Source organism: Phalacrocorax aristotelis, chromosome 2 (assembly GCF_949628215.1).
Source record: "Phalacrocorax aristotelis chromosome 2, bGulAri2.1, whole genome shotgun sequence".
In the NCBI taxonomy this organism is placed as follows: Eukaryota; Metazoa; Chordata; class Aves; order Suliformes; family Phalacrocoracidae; genus Phalacrocorax; species Phalacrocorax aristotelis.
In genome coordinates, this window is record NC_134277.1 from 134541839 (window position 1) to 134559392 (window position 17554).

Genomic DNA, 17554 nt, shown 5'->3' on the forward strand with positions numbered 1-17554 from the left:
ATGATGATTTTTCCATACTGTGCACAGGGGAGGAGATCACTTTCTGGCATATGTATCTATTTGCAACTGTAATCTATCACAGCCAAGTTATTTTACATTGGTATTTTCTTTAAGCATATGCAATATACCACATCATTACCAAGGATATTCAAAAGTAAGCACTGTCATCCTTTTGTCTGCCCTTCTTTTCCAAGCCAGTAATGATTTTTCACAAACATGAAAGGGTGTGGTGTAGATAAATATGTTAGTAGAATGGCAACTATATTTTTATCTTTACTGGAAAAAACTATGTGGATATAATGAATATGTGGGAGTGATGAATACCATTTATTACACAACTTGTCATGACTTTTTCCAAACCCTAATTATGGGGTAACTTATTTTCTGCAGTGTGTTTACTGGATTGGCTTGATTGTCTTGGTTCATGTACAAAATATAACACATTCATTTCCAAGATGAATAACTTTGTAACTTATTAAAAACTTCTTTTGTCTAGGGGATATAAAAATTCAGGAAATATTGCAAACCATTAGTCACTGTAACAAGCTCTAAATATGATTAGAAAATCCATTTTGCAAGTGTTATCTATTGATTTATACTAGAAATCCGTGATAACTAAACTATCAGGAGTCATCTGCTGATTACAGCAACTATGCTGGTTTTCTAATCATGTTGAAAATGTGTACACACAGAACAAATATAGAAAAGCCTCAGCAGACCTTTAGTTTAAGCAAGAAATAACATTTTGCTGGGGTTCAACCGTGTTCAGGTGGTTGTTCTGAGTGAACATAGGGTGCACAATGGATTTTCATTTTATAACCTGATAGTTGTAACCTTGGTGGATCTGCTATGGACAAAAATGGCAGTAACGAAAGATTGGGTCTATTACGTTGTCCCACAGTGCTGGCTGCTCTACTGATTTAATCATGTTTTATTTAAATTACATTTTTCCTTAACTCTAAGGAGGTGGGCGTTTGTGCCTTTTTTTTTAATTTTATTTTCAAAAAGATCCGAAGTCCCATTTTGAAGAGTGCCAGAAGAGCTGAGAGTCTAGTAACAGAGTTAGTCTGCCTCAGCAGCCAAACTTCCTTCGGAAGTTCCTGCTCTTTGTCATGCGTGAAGTGGTTCGTTGCTCCCTTCAGTTACGCTGACAGTGCAGTCACACTCTAAGTCAGTTTTTTTTAAATGATCTAGGTTAAATGTAGTTGGTCTCCATCTCTTTTTAACCTGGATTCTTTCAATGATCTGTTTTATAATGCCACCATTCAGAGAGATGCTGCTGCAAACTGTCAGGGTAGGAATGATAGGATGGGAGATGGGAAGGCAGAGGGCTTTTCTCAGATGGCTTCACTGCCAAAGTTTTGGAGACCATTGAAAATAAGAAGCCAGCTGCTTATTTTTTAAATAGAGCTATAGGCATAGATATGGAGTTGCAAGGTACAAAGTATCTACTCAAAACAGCACTGTCTTTTCACTCACTCAACCCAAGCCCTAGAGAAATCTTTGTCAAATATATTTGGGTTTGCAGCATGTCCGACAAAACATTTGATTTAGCGTACTAAGGAAGTGAGTCTCAGCTCTTAGCTCTCATCACTAAAAATGTCCTGCTGCTGAACCTGCTTCTTTTCCAGATCATGGTTTGTTAGATCGAGCATTCAGTAGCACGTATGTGGTGCAGCTATCATACACGGCAAATGACCATCGCTAACCTTTTTTCAGGCTCTGAATCAGTTAGGGTGAAAGACATCCCAGTGGAGAAGAAATGCATAAGCTCTTAGACACCTTCTAAGCTTCATGTCCTACAGAAGGACGATCAAAGGTGTACTGCTGGTAACCATAGGGTTGCAAGTCTCCTCATACACATATATTTTAAGACCTGTCCTTAGGATTGCTATTGAGAATATCAGGGTTTTAAAAAGTTTCTGTCCCTCATGACTTCTTAGAGAAGCTTGACATTTGAACCTCATTAGGCTTAACAACTCTAAGAAAGGAGATAGCATGTACACGCACACACACTATTTTTATATAATCCCATTTTAAGGCTAATTTGAAGGAGAGGAATGACTTATTTAAAATATCAATTGGGGTATTAGTATTATTATATTTTCAGATTTGGTGTTGGCAGTACTAAAATGTGTCCCAAATAACCAAAATGTTCTAGATGTGTATGCTTTATAACAGAACGTAATGCCTCTTCAGGTCACCCAGAAAACCTTACTTTTAATTGTGAGTGTACATTCAGGCCTCAAGGTGGAAATAAATGAGATTTTGAAAGTCTGTAGAGTTATCTGCTAGCAAATTGATAGTTTTGTCAGGTCTTGGTGAAGCTGTTGACACCAAGAGATTTGTAAACTTTTTTTCTCTTGATACATCAGTTAAACTTTTAAAGCACCTAAGGAAAAAAGAACATTAATTTGTATGAATAATAGATATATACCTTGGGAGCAATATCAAATATTCAGGAATTGTGTTCATATTCAAGCAGCTCCTATAACTCTTTTAAAATTAAGGTGCTGTGAATACGGTTTGGCAATAAAAACTTTAATACTAAAACCATCTGAAAGCACAGAAAAAAAATCTGTGGCTTTGTTCCTTTCTTTTGTCAAGTACCTCAAAGTTTTTATTTAGTCATTTATATTTATTTAAATGTTATTGTTTTGTGAATTTTCTTTTTATAAATGTTGCTGTAACAGCTTGATTTCTCTTCCTGTTCTTAACTATTGATGGAATAAAAGAATGTATTTTCATAACCATAGCTTTTAAAGCGGCCACAAACGTCAGAGCTTGTCTTCTGAAGCTGTATAATTTAAGGCGGTATTGAAATGTCACTTTTAGAGTTAGATTCTAAATGTGGCAAAGTGAAACCTTTAGCTGTTTTCTAAGTTATTTAAAAAAAGAAATGGCCTGGTTGCTCCTTACAGAAGTGCAGTATTCAAATGGTGTTGGTAATGTGGCTGCCAGAACAAAGATGGCTTTACCCTGAGTGAACTCAGCTCGGACTAAATGATTTTCCCAAAGACTTACATTTGGAATTATGGAGCTCAATATTAGCAAATTAAACCACAGAAGAGTTGCGAGTCCTTCGCAGCATCCATCAAGAAGCATTCAGTGACTCCACCAGTAAACAGACAAAGCCTCTATAGCAACAGAGTGCATTTCCATTCTGCAGGAGGAAGCATTCCACTTCTGCAGGTTTGGGAAGCTGAGGCAGGACAATGAGCTGCCTCTGTGGATATAAAGTATATATAGCTGGAACTGCTCTTAAGGAAGCCATTTTGTAGCTTAGTCAAATAGCTTTTGATTCAGGGAACTGCATGTATCATGTCCTGTGCTCATAAAAGAGTTTCCAAATACTGCTAATAAATAAATAAATACAGGGTATCCTTTTTGCAAATAAACTGGAGTGGCTGAAAAGAAGTTTTAGTTAACCAAGCAACTGAATGACAGGATCAATTTCTAATTACAAATAAATATGTAAACCTAGTCTATCAAAAATATTATCCAATTAACTGATAATAGCTTTAAGAACAATTTTATATTCCATATTTACTGTATTTTACATCATATATGCAACTATTTAGGTGCTCAGGGAAAGTGACAGGCAGCAGTTAGAAGAGTAATGCTCAGCTGTGTGAAAACTACCTTGGTTTTCACTTTATTGACAAACTATTGATCCATAACACTATTAATGTTGTGATTGTCAGTTCAATTTGGATTGATCACTTTACCTCTCCTATTCTCAAACAGCAAAGATATTACCCAAAAGGAATGACCTGATTTCAGTTTAAGAAGGTGAAAGGTTAAAGGTTAGCTCAAAAGCATCATCTGCCTAGCTGCTTAACTTTAAACTGATCAATTTAATGAAAATCTGTTTTGCAGATGGTGTTTTAATGTCTTTGGCAGGATTTAGGCAGCTTTAACATTAGACGTATGCTAGTAAAAATTATTTCTTTATTTGACCAGAACAACACCTTTTCTTTTATGTTTTAAGGTAAAAGGCATGTGGGATATGGTATTTTGGCAAAGGACCCAGAGGCAGAAAGTGTTGATGATCTTTCCATATGGGCTCAAAAACAGAATACCTTTATGTCTATTGCTAATGATGACTGAAGAAACAAACAAAGCTGTATTCATTTTTTACCATAATGTTTTACTTTGAACCCATAAAAAAGAATTTCAGTCAGAACTGTCCTCGAGAAAGGCTTGTCTTCTTTGCCTAGGGTGGAATGCAACAGCGTTAACATTTTTAATCTGGCAGAGCACGCTGATTGTCTCTTTCAGACCTTGTATTTGTAGATCAGCAGTATTCTTTTTCCTACTCACAAACTGAGTAGTAATTGTGTTACTTAGCTGTAGATACCATAAACAATAAGGTAAATTAGTCAATCCAAATGGTAAGTTTTATCTGATGGAGGTTATCTGAAAAACCAAAGAATTAGATCCTCCGGAGTGTAAAGCAGAGCTTTGTGTTTATGTCTTCTGAGAATCTGGCCCTCACAGTTTTTGCCAAGATAATTAAGTTTCAGCACAAGCACGTCTTTCTGTTTTCAGATATATGCAATTCAATAGGAATTTCTTGGGCTGCTAATGCAATACTATTATATGTTAACTTTGTAATTAGCTAGGACTCTATCCCTTTGCTGAAATGCATTGTAATACTGCACACACCAGCATAGCTAGCATGTAGCAGTCATGAAAGTGGTGCCCTTTGCTTCATATTGACCTTCCAACTTATTTAAAAAAAAGTTTACAATGAGCCTTTGTTTTGCCCACAAATGATCATAAACAGCTTTCTAAAGAGCCCAATAAAATGAGATAATCACAAATGTATAACATCACATATTGAAAGGGTGGAAGAACAAACGGGGCTTTTACTATATTTTATAGGATGGATTTATAGTCTGTCCTTGGGTCACTTAGGGCCAAGAATTTCACGGTCAGCTGGTTGGTCCTGCTAGCTAGCATCCTCTGCAGGAAATGCAAATACCATGCAGCACCTGCTCTTCAGCTGGGGTTATGCACTGCTTTTTAAAATGAGGTGTTCACTTCTCTGCTGGTTCAAAGTCAAAATCTTAATTAGACTAGCTTCCCCCCCCCCCCCCCCGCATCTATCATCAGCAAAGCAGAATAGTCTGTCTGGATTCCATAATGCTGTTTGCATATTTGGATTTTAAATCAGCCAGGGATACTGAATGCTTTGCTCATCTTTATCACGTGCAGGAGGCACAAGTGGGATTTAGTCCTTAGGTAACTTTTAGTGTAACAGTCCCCCAAGGAACACTGCTTGGGTTTTTCTCATTATCCTTGTTCTGGATGAAAGCATTGTTGTTAGGAATTAACAACTGAGGTAGGGGGTATGAAGTATATGTATACGGGGGCGAGTGGACTAACAGGCCCAATCGCTTTGTTTGTTTGACTCAGTTTGGCATGAAATGTTGATACTCGATCAGCCCGGTATTAAGAGAAAGTCACATTCTTTTAATTTCGATTGTCCTGCACTAACTTTTTAATTTAAAATCAAATATCCTAGATATGTGCCAGTCCAATTATTGAACTGTCATTGTCCCAGTATGATGGTAAAAGAGGTCAGGAGATTGTGCAGCATTGATTTGCATAAAAATCATTGTGGAAAGGAAATTGGAATATGTCTGCACATCTGAGGAGCCAAAACATGGTTTGCTTAGTCTTATTCTTGTTGTTTGTTTAGGTGAAGAAAGCTGTTTTCAGTGGTAAACAAAAGTTATTCTAATACGTTGTTAAACATAAACCTCACAATAGAGGATATTTCAATTTTTATAGTACTTTCAGGTTTATGTTAATTTAAGGTTTAAAATATTTTATGGAATTTAATTTCCACTGCAAGTTTTAGTTACTGTAATTCAGATTATGTTGTTGTGCTTACATGTATAAACAGAAATGAATGTTCAAAGAACAGGTTGTGTAGTCAGCTATAAATAGCTATACATAATGTATATGCCTACTCTATGTACTTACACACTATAGACAAGTACATTTGTTTAAAAATCCCCAAAAAGTTGTAGGCTAGCAGAATAGTAATTTCAAACCTATTCTTTTTTATTTTAAATTTAAAATGTAATAGTAGATAAATAAATTTCACATTATATTTCATTTATATTTAATTTGATATTTAGATGTTGTCTGGCTCTCAGATAGTCATACCTAACGGTCCTCGTAAAAAATAGCATGCGTTGTATTCAGCTTATGATATACTGGTAAAGGAGAAAGGTACTCTCAAATCACTGTTTAGAGAATCCCCATGTTCTTTGGTTGAAATGGTGTCCAGGATCCCAGTCTGTGTGCTGTTCTGGGTGAGGATATATAAGGCTACTCTTTGAGAGGAGTCTGTACCAGAGTCTTTGGGCATGACTTGCAATGCACAGTCTGCCCAGTGGAGCCTGAGCTCATAGCTCCTCTTGCAGAGCAGGAAGAGTGAGCAAAAGGGAGAGCAAAAGCAGCATAAAGAGGATCAGCCTCATTTATTCAGCATGCTCAACACACAAAATGGCTGTATAACTGCTGTTTTTTGTGCCTGGAGTTCTTTCATTCTGTCATTAAGAGAAATATGTAATTATTTGTGACTGAGATTCAAAGTAGAGATGCAGTGTATAGTGTATGTAAGAGTATTATGTCAATGTGAGTGCGTGTGTATATGTCCATTAATAGATTGCAGCTATGGATTTAGCAGCCACTCCCTCCCAGCCTTGCAACATAGGTTTTCTTGTTACCCTTAGGAGATTTTAGCTGATATTATGCAACTCACTACAGGTGCCTCCTCTAAAATTGTAATTACAGTTTAACAGATTCTCCCAGGTGGGATTTTTCTGCACCATCTCTTCCAGGTATTTAAGAATGAGCACTAAAAAAAAAGACTGAGACATGACAGGAAAGTTATATTTTGACATGCATATGTGTGCTTCAGCTTTGCTATTGCTTCTGCTAAATGATTTAGGAGAAACTTTCCCTTGGTCTATGCATTTGTCAGTCCATCCAGACAAAATGCCAGAATTGGGAAATTATAGGAGGGTGGATGGGAATAAAACCTTAGAGACCTCAGATGTACAGGACTGAGCTTTGAGCTATTTGGTACACAGCCTTTGAGACTGTATTGGCTCTATCCTGCTAGATAGACAAATTAATTTTCTGCATATTTTTTTTTTTTTTTCTCCTTTGGGCTACCACTGAAGCAATGCTCAAATCAGATTTTGTAAGGAAGGGTAATGAAGAGGCTGGTGTGAAATGCTGAGTAATACTAATTCTGTTGGTCCTAGCAAGAACTGGGCACAATGCAGGAGACATATTTTATTGGATAAACTTCCATGTGTACGTTTGTGGGCAAAATACAATACAGTACAACAGGAAATGGGTAGTAATTACATTAATGTGGGTAGGGTTTTTATGTTAATAAAACATAGATTACAAGTGGTAGCTTGTAATATTTTTTGATCCTGGTGGTCTGTGTGTTAGGCTGGTGTACTTCATACAGGTAGATAGTGTGGAATGACGATCGTACATCCTCGTGCTGATATATAAAGTCAAGCTTTGCAAGACTTTTGCTTTGTGGACAGCGTGAAGGAGGGTGTCATGGAAATGACCCCCTTGGTCTGCAGCAGAAGGTGCCAGCCCTGCAGTTCTGCAGCAGACAGATGCACAGAGTATTGTGCACCATAGCCTCAGGGGAAACTGTATGTGCTACTCTCCCTGCGGGAGGGAAGGCATTAAGATAATCTTTAGCTTTTAAAGGCAGGGGGCATTGAAGGAAACAAAAATTGAGCAAAGGTAGTCCTTGAATGATGAACTGTGCGGATTCCCATGCCTGGGGCATCCTACTGCAGCAGCAGTGACAAAAAAAATAATATGGTTTTGGCATATACGAAGAGTAGGAAACTATATATTGCTAATGGGAGCCGTGAATGGTAATATACTAATCTTATTCCAAGAGTGGATATTTGACCACAAGTTGCCTAAAAAAATGTATTTTTTTCCTATTTTATCTTAGAGTGTTAATCAAACCATTCTGTTAACATGTGTCTAAAATATAGGAGTATATAACTATTGGTTTATTGCTGGATTGTGTGCAGGCAACCTAGCATGTACGGACAGTATTGAGGAGTCTGCCCAAAGAAAAGTGTTTATTTGTAATCTGTTTTCCCGTGTAAACTCTCCGAAAAAAGGACATATGCCGCTTCCTTGCACTGTTTCTGGAGAGGAGAACCCTAGAGCCACCTCTACCCATAAAAGCAGCATAGAATTTGTTGTTCAGGGATAGTCTGTGCCCAAACTTTTTATAGAAAAATAGGTTACCCTTATTTAGAGAAAGTTAAAGATCAATCCTGTTGTGATGACCATGTCCAAAACAAAAAGCTTACGGTGGAAACTCTTAATACCAGAACTTTAGCAGGCAGTTCCAGTGGTCCATATAATCTCATTTATTGTTTGACATGTATGGAATTTTTCCATTGGTATCCTAAACCTGCGATTGGACCTACAACAGTCCTCGGCTGGGGGAGTGGGGGAGGTCACTTGTCTCCAAACTGCTTTATTAAGAAGGAAGATGTTTTCCATGGCAAATCCTGAAAAGTTGCAACTGGCTCAAGTATCACACCAGGTATTACTGATGTTACCCTTATGCTAAATTAAAAACTCTGGGTCCTAATGGCAAAAGCGAAGGAAGGGCACTTCTTATTCATGGAATCATAGAATCAGAATATCCAGAGTTGGAACGGACACCCCAAGGATCATCAAGTCCAACTCCCAGGTCCTTGCAGGACTACCTAAAACTAAATCATGTGACTAAGAGCACTCCTTGAACTCCAACAGGCTTGCTGCTGTGACCACTTCCCTGGGGAGCCTGTTCAAGTGACTGACCACCCTCCCGGGGAAGAACCTTTTCCTAATGTCCAATCTGAACTTACCCTGATGTAGCTTCATACCATTCAAATAACAATGTTCCTATTTTCTATGTAACATAGACAAAAGTTTGCTCTCTGGAAAACAGACTGAGGCAAAAATACTAAAGTTTTCTAATTGAATAAACACTTTGTGAATGACCAGAAGCTTGATATTTTTACAGCTAGAGAAATGAAACAAAGTCTAAGGAGGATCTTGGTATTCTTGCTCTTTGTGTCTGCTAGTGATGAGAGCATGGAAAAAGGCTTGCTTTACTACTGAAATAAAACAGCTTTTAGTATCTAGATGTTACTATTTTGGAAACACCCTTTGGCATTTGCAGATATGTACGCAGCTAATGAATGACTGGAAGTTAGAAAGAATGAAGCTTGTGGAAAAAACGAGGCCAAACTACAAGTGTTTCTGAAAACCTTATGTCCTTATTTGTCCAGGAACTTCTGTGACTCAAAATCTTTGACCCAGGAGGAAGTCAGGACCCTGCTGGGATATATCAGGACAGGATCTTCTGAAGTCAGCTCTCAGATGACAAAGATCATAGACCACAAAAAAATAGTCTAAGACTAATTTTACCAAATTTGTGACCTAGAGTCATGGGGCAGATTTGAAAACACTACTGTATTGGCTCTGGGACTAACCCTATTACAGATGTATCTCAGAAACAGGTATTGGACCTAAGTTGTAGATACCCTTTGTCAGTTTTGACTTGCTAGGATAGTCTCCTAGGCGATGATGAATTAGACAAGCTGTCAATGTGCTCTGTCTCCCTTTTCCTATGCCCACTGGTATTTCTTGTAGCACTCAAGCTTTGCCAGAATCTTTATGATACTTGAATTTCTGTGGCTCATAGAACTCAAGGGGTGAAAATCTTCAGAACTAGTCCTTAGGACTCCTGATAGGTATTTTTGAGAAAGAGCAAGTCCTTTCTCAGTTAGACACTTTGTAGTCTTTTAGAAATTTTTAAAAATTTTTTATTTATTGAAAAACAAAAATAGGTTTGTGGGATCATCTGTGACTCAACATATTATATGTAGGACCTGGATCCAGAAGTGTTTCCAGGGTGTTTCTTGTCTTTCATGAGTTCTCCACTGAACAGCTCAAATTCTGTGGCCTCAGCTACCTCAAAAGTATCAAACAGACGATAAGGTTTACCTAACGCATTTTGGGGTATACAAAGGACAAGAACTAATCTGTTTCTGATGAGTTGTAGGTATGTAATATATTTTATGATAAGGAAGAGAGTTGAGCTGCTATACAATATAACAGAACTCTAAAACCTCATGTTACAGAGTTCAAGCCTGTGTCCCAGTTCCCTCAGCTTTTGTGCTCTGCAGATACAAAGGCTTTGTGCCTCAGTATTCACAATAGGAACAAAAGAAATGTCTCTCCTTTGCTTCTGCAAGTTGTTTGTCCTAATAGATTTAGAAGGTAAGCTCAATACTATCTGGACTGGGAAACAGAGCACGGCCTTGGGGAAAAAGAAAATGTGTCTCTAGCTGAGCACAGGTGAGGCAGAGGTTGGCCCCCAATATGTTTGGGGGTCTAAATGGACCTTCTAGAAATGTAATTAAGCATACCACTTAATTTCTTCACATATGTGAAGAAATATCTGTCTTACTGTCTGACTATATTTATCTGTTTGTGTGCTTAATACAGTGTCCATTACTGGGAGGAATCAGAGATGGAGTCCGAAGTTGTTCATGCTCATGAGAACTTTAGAGAGACAGATATTAGTGTTAGGGAGGAAGACACAGTTGTTGGAGACTGGGTTTCTTGCACAGAGGGTGCGGGGTGGGGGGAAGAAAAAAGGCAGGTATATGTGCTTATAAAAGTGTACACTTCCCAAGAGCATAAACAGAATGTAAAACTATGTGTGTCCATACATACCCCAGGCTGCTACTGTGACCTGCCATAGTACTGTACAAAGGTCTTTATATGTTAGTGTCTGCTGTAGTAAAGGCCGGATTTCCATTTCTGCTCTAATTTCCTTCTCCCAGTTACTCATAATTTTGTTATAGACATCTGGAATTGAGCTGCAGTTATCAGGGTTGAAATTATCAGGATTTGGTCTGGGTGTAAAGAATATTTTTTTCTCCTTTGGAGCTGTTTCTGAGTCAATCAATCATGAGCTATCTTTCCACCTGTCCTAATGAAAAATACTCTGTTGCAAATAAAGTTAGTCAAGTACATCTCTTGCAGTGGCTGTCCATAACAGAACGCTACTTTAGAAGCAACCACACATTGATAGGCCAAGTGTGCAATCGTCCTATCACAGCAAATTATACCATTAGTCCACCTTCCCTAATTTCTTTGCCCCAGACTGGCTAACAACAATTGCTTCTCAGAACAGAGAAAAAAATGTTTCATAGGCAAATCAGTTTATAAAATGAACTCTTGGCTCAATGACATGCAATGGGAAGGAGATCCACAGATTATTGTAACCCACATATAAATATAATTTTTCAGCTTTTAAAAAATTCTGTCATGCACGTAAGTTACTAAGTTTTATTTATTTATTCATCCAGTAATAGAACAAGAAAGATCATGTGTTCTTATTTGTTTCATGATCTTTCTGTATAATCTTTATATCTTCATAATAATCCTTGTGATTATTTTATGATCTTTCTATCATGTCTCTCTTTTACTTACCCTATTCATGCACCAAAGAATTTAAATCTATTCAGTGTTGCTTTTAGTGGGAGTTTTTCCACATTTCTGCTAATCCCATCACTGATTGCTGAACTCCTTCTACCCCTGCTAAATTTTTCTTGAGATATACAGATATTTCAGAACTGAACCCACTGCTCTCAGTGGAGTTGTAAGATTTTAGTGTCCCATGCCTGGTCCATCCAAAAATATAATCTGCTTTAAACAAATCCTATTGCATTTTGTGCTGGAAATATGTTGCCTTTCAATGCATGTCTCTTCCCATGCCCCCCTTCATACTGATGCCCAAGTGTCCTAGAGTTGTTATATTTAACTTAGACGCCAGTAACTTGTTTGATTGCTTCAAGTTATTCCTTCTAATATACATTTTCTTGGATTCATTTGTCAATACTGAATTTCACCTGTCTGCTCAGCTAGCTTTAAACTTCTCTGGCATTACTGATGGTTCTTTGGCTGGTCTTTACTGGCATAAATTCTTTTATGCCCTCTGCCAGCTCAGTCCCGGTTTGATGTTAGAAGACCCAGAGGTAACCTTTGTTCTGTTAAATCACCTGTTAGTTCCTCTAGCTTGTTTTCTGTCTCTGTCCGTTTCTAATTCATGACCTTTTTGCCTCTGCGTTAGGTGCCTACATTAAGTGGTTAGGCCACTTCCCGCTTAGTTAGCTGGGAGAAAAAACCTCCAGCTCTGAAATACCCCGTGAAAGAATTCATTTCCCCCTAATACTGAGAGAGTGAGGGAAAGAAGCATCTACTTTACCCCTGTGTCACATTGCCTCTATTAAGACAGCTGCCTCTTGTTGCTTTCCCACATTTATTGCTATACATAGTGACTTGAGGTGCAAATACCCAAAGGCAGTTAACTGTTAGTTAAACCTGAAGACCAGAAATAGCCAATTAGCCATCTATTTGCAAATATTTACCCCAGATATTCATTTGCTGGTTCAAAACAGAAGATGTTGTTTCTGCATGTGGATATGCAAGGCTAAGGCATAACTCCAATGGACTCTTTGTAGTGTGCTCTTTTTATACTGTTCAGTGCTAACTTTAATGTATTATTGATTGTTATTAAGGTACACCATGAAATACAGATGGGACGTCTGTTGTGGTTGAGCTCATACTGTGGGAGCTGTGTTGACTTTTGGATTGTTCTGGCCTTCATGCTGCTTTCACCTAACCTTTCACGTTAAGGTTTAGAGAGAAAGAAATATATAGTAACTAAGTCACTGTGTATGTAGTGTGAAATAATGTGAAAACACGATGCCAAATGCTCTCCCTACCAAGTCAGCACAAAATTTGAAATGAAATACTAATTTCAGAGCAAGCCAGGAAGTTCCTGATTCCCTGTATGACTATATACAAACACTAGTTTAGAGTAGTCGCCACTTGAATATAAATTAGCTGTGCTACCCGCCAATGGTGAAGGAAGTGCTAAAAGGGAAGGGATTAGAGGTCTGATTTTCAGAAATGCTGAGTGCTAGTGGCTCCTGTTGATTGTGTATATTTAGCATCCCAGGGTCCAAGGTCATGCTCAGGTGGTGACCGGCTCCTCTGTGCTGACTGCCAGCCTCTGTCCTTGCACAGCCCTCTTGCTGGATGTATTGGCTAGTTTGAAATACACAAAAATTGCATCAGAGGATCAATTACTTCTGAAATGTCACTACTGAACCCTGTAATACTGCTAATTAGTTAAAGCAAAAGAGGCATGTTGATATGCATTTATCTTGGCTGTAGCTCACTGAATATCTTTTCACAAAATTAGGTTTGAAATACCTTAGATTCTCTCCCCTCCCTCTTTCTGGAAAAATAAAATACATAACTGTTGGTTTTTCCTTTTTTATTCCTTACGCCCCTGTAAAATGAAATACTTCTAAATGCTTCTCACTGCCTCCAGCAGTTTGCATCTTAGAATAGTTTACTTCTGTTTGAAACTCTTAAAGGTGGTGCTAGTCATTGGAGGAAACTTGAAATAAAGAAACGTATGACAAGCACACGGTCACAGGACAACCCTCTCTAACTTTGGCTCAGCTCCCTTTCTGCCATTAATGGAGCACAAGAAATTGGAGATCTATTGCGAGTTCCCTGCTGTGGGGGAGGGCAGGGTTACTCTGCTCCTGTCAGGGAGTCCCCAGCTGGCAGGAGGCCAGCTGTGTGCGCACTGTCCTTCCCACTGCACGCCACACAGGGGATGTGTCAGGAGAAGGACCAGGAAGGGCAGTAGCTAGAGAACACATAAGTGTGTCTGTGATGAGAGTGAAATCCCCCCTGCACAGGGAGCTGTGGGGAGCTCCTGGGCAGAGCCAGCTCAGGGGGGTGCTGGTGACCACAGGAAGCTTTTTATCTGGGACAGAAAGGCAGTGGCTGCTGTCGCAGACTGTAGGGGCTGACGGAAGTCCTGCATTTTGATCCCTTGCTCAGGTAGGTTTCGTTTCTCATGTGCTCGCCTTGGAGGGAGCCTGGCTGGGCTGTGTCAGGGCATTCTGGGCTTGATGAACTATGGCAGTTGTTTCCAAGCACCAGCTGTTCTTTTTAGTCACTTAAACATATACCAGGCTCTTTCACACATGCCATCCCCCAACTTTTCACCTAGCATTTAGTTTTTGGTGAGGATTATTTCCTCAATTTCCCACAAAGATAAAATATTCTGCTGCCAATGGCATAAGGAGAGTCCATGAGGTGTTTTCTTTAGTATGAGGTAGGTCATATTGTTAAACAAAAGTCTAAACGTTCATAAAGACACAGGAAAAATGGAGTTTTTACTGGTTGTGTGACTTCTTATGCTCTGTAGAATTTGTTTGAAGCTTTAAAAAAATTGTTTGTCTCCTATTAAAATGGTGATGAGAGGAAAGAGACGGGAAGAATGTGGGACAAATCCATCTTTGTTGTAATATTGCTGATCTTGGTAGTGTTACTCCAAGAGTGGAGTTGGCCCAGAAGTTTTCCAAAATGACAGTGTTTCTTAACTCCGTCAATTGACTGGGACATGGCTCTCCTGTGGTTTGACTACTGTGGTTTGTCACTACTGTGAGAAATTATCCAGTTCAAAAAGTTCTGTTATTTGGGTAATTTCTTGCTGAAATTGATGGTTACTGTTTCTGTTTTTCTCCCAAAGTTTATTTCTAGGGTTTTTCCATTTGTTTCTGGTGCTCTAGAGAAAAGGCTAGTTACGAAGGAAGAGTCAGAGGCTGCTTCACAAAGAGGGTGTGAAAAAGAGGAGAGGATTTGAATTTGGAAGTGTTTTCCCTCTCACCGAATCAGCTCCCCTGTTGGATACAGAGTGTGTGTTGTTAGAATAAAATCCACCTCCTAAATATCTTTTACAGATCAAAACAGGTTACTAGGTATCGATAACCATGACATACTTTGTGAGCATACAAGCTAGGTCACCTCATCCATAGCCTGTTTCTCCTCCTAAATTATTCCACATTTGTGTGCATTTTTCAAGCAGCTACTATTTAAAACCAGAAAGCCTCCACCCTGAAAGGCCCCAACCTGTCAGAAACATTTCCTCGCTTGCCTCAAGCTTGGAATTTCACTCCAAAACACCAGCTCCCTCAGGACTATGCATAGTGTCATCCTTGCCTCGTGGTTTACTCTCTGCAACCTCAGTTACACACACATATGGCCAGTGTTTACCACCTCACCACATTCTTCTTCTTCCTGCTCTACCAATGTCTCTACGTGTCTATTTTCACAGTGCCATCTGCATCTGGAACTGTGTCATTTCTGCAGCACTTAGCCTGATTTCAATCTTGCAAAGCCCCAAGCTCCTTTATATTTTTTCTCTTTTCTGCCAATAATCTTTCTCACTTTCTCTTGTGTATACATATGTGAGTGTTTGTGTACATTATCAAATATGCATTTCTAATTATTTGGGATGAGTGGGATAAAGGTTTTATTGTCTTGAGCTTGAGTTGGCCGTGTGCTTTAAGTAATAAAGACAGAAAAAGGTATGCTGACCATCCCACAGGAAACTAACATATATTTTGAACCTCTTGCATATTTTGCATTAGGAAAAATATGTGAGAAATTTGTACAGCACTCTTTAAATGTATCAATACTCTTTTTTCATATGGCTACATGTACCAAGCCAAGCTCCACTAATACTAAGGGGAAAAAAACACTGCTGTGACTTTGTGACTAATATATTTTAGAAATGTCTTACATTTTTCCTATAATAGCTTTTCCATACATAACTGTGTTTCAGTTTGAAGGTCTGACATCTCAAGGCCTATCACAGCTAAAAACAAGTGCTAACATTCTGTTGGAAAGCTGGAAACTTCCCACCTCTAGTGCTATAAAAGTCCTTTTTCAGACTCACAGATCACAAGGTTAACACATCATTGGTAGAAGGCCTGTCCTGGGTGTTGGCCCAATGTAATTTGAAAGGAAATTTTTCCATTTGAAAGGAAGCAAGGAAAAAGACTTGATGGAGATTTGCAGCAAAACCAAACTAATGACAACTGATTTAAGCTATCTGGACTGGGAGTATTAACAGTATCTACCCTTGGAAGCAATTTTACGTCTGGTTTCAAGCACAGATTATGTTGACACCATCTTCTAGGATTGACTTGAGACTTCTTGAAGACCATGCTCCTCTGCCTTCCACATGAGAGGTGTAGAAGTGTGCCCTGGGGGGGTCAGCATTCTTTGTGAAGGTTGCTGGGCCTGTGCTGGGTTCACACTGGCAATCCAAAATCTTCCATGTGGCATCAATAAGGCTGGGATGCCAGAAAAATACAGCATATAAGAACCCCAGACCACGGCCTTTCATTCTGTTTTAGGCATAACCAGTAGGGCAAATAGAAATAATTATCTGGCTACATAAATGTTTCACACCAGGTATTTGAAATTCTCAGTACGTATCCCAGTGACACTCTGTGGTGTTGCTTAGAAAGGGTTAAGATTTGGCCCAGCTCAAGCAAAAGGTAAATTTCCCATTGACTTTGGTGGCGCTAAGGTTTCACACATGACACTGTTAAGTCTGTGCTATATAAAGCTTTGTGTGCTTGCATGTATATATAATATATATCACAAGCATGTACAAATGTGTTTCTGTATATTTTAGCCAATTATATAAACTAAGTGTGCTTAAAGGATCTAATATGCAGATGTCTGGAATGAATGAACTAAAAAGTCTGGACAGTGGTAAAATATTCAGAGAATGTAATGGGGACACATTTAGCACAATTGTAATATTGAGAGGTTTTGTTCCATTTGTCAAGTGCCGTCCTCTACTGTAAAATCACAGGGTTGTTTTTTTTTTTTTTAGTTACATCAGTTTTCAGCTACAAATGTTTTACATTATAAAACTGTAAAACAGACTAAATATTGGGAAGTGTAAGAACAGATAAGCTAAAGACTTAAGTGCTTTTGGCTGACTTCTCTTACCAGCTTTCAGAGATACAGAGGGAGACTGTATTTGAAACCCCTCATCAGAGCAAAATGAATGTTTTAGCATTCTCGGACATAATATCAGGCTAACATACTCCCTGACTGACATCCAGCGCATACTATATAATTGCCAGCCTGCTTCTCTGCGTGCCTTGAAGATTACATTTTTTAATGTCCCAATATTAATAACCAGATGTGATCTTCTTCCTGCCCAGGGGTCAAGATAGCTGGCCAGGTCAGGCTGTTTGTCTGTGTGCACAGGCTGTGAAGTCTATTCAGAATGACAGGTATGGGGGGGTGGGAGGGTGGGGGGGTAGGGTGTTAACCTCAGGACCACCAAAAGGGACTTCTCCCTGCTGGGAACAAAGACCAGCAGGAGCTTCAGCCTTTTTCAGTACTCCTGGGATTTTAACCAAGTGAACAAAAGATGATACACAGCTGAAGAAATGCTCTTCACAACTGATACATAATTTAAGATGTTCAGTCACAAACAACCGGATATGTATTTGTGATTTCATTTGAACACAGTCCAATTATCAGCATTGAGTTAATATTTTTGTATGCGTAGTTT

The 17554-nt window shown here is 38.7% G+C and overlaps 1 protein-coding gene across 2 annotated transcripts in view; it reads left to right on the forward strand.

Annotated features, from left to right (window-relative positions):
- ZFHX4 (zinc finger homeobox 4) overlaps nt 1-17554 on the forward strand; it is a 154266-nt gene that overhangs the window by 28379 nt on the left and 108333 nt on the right. The window lies entirely within an intron of this gene.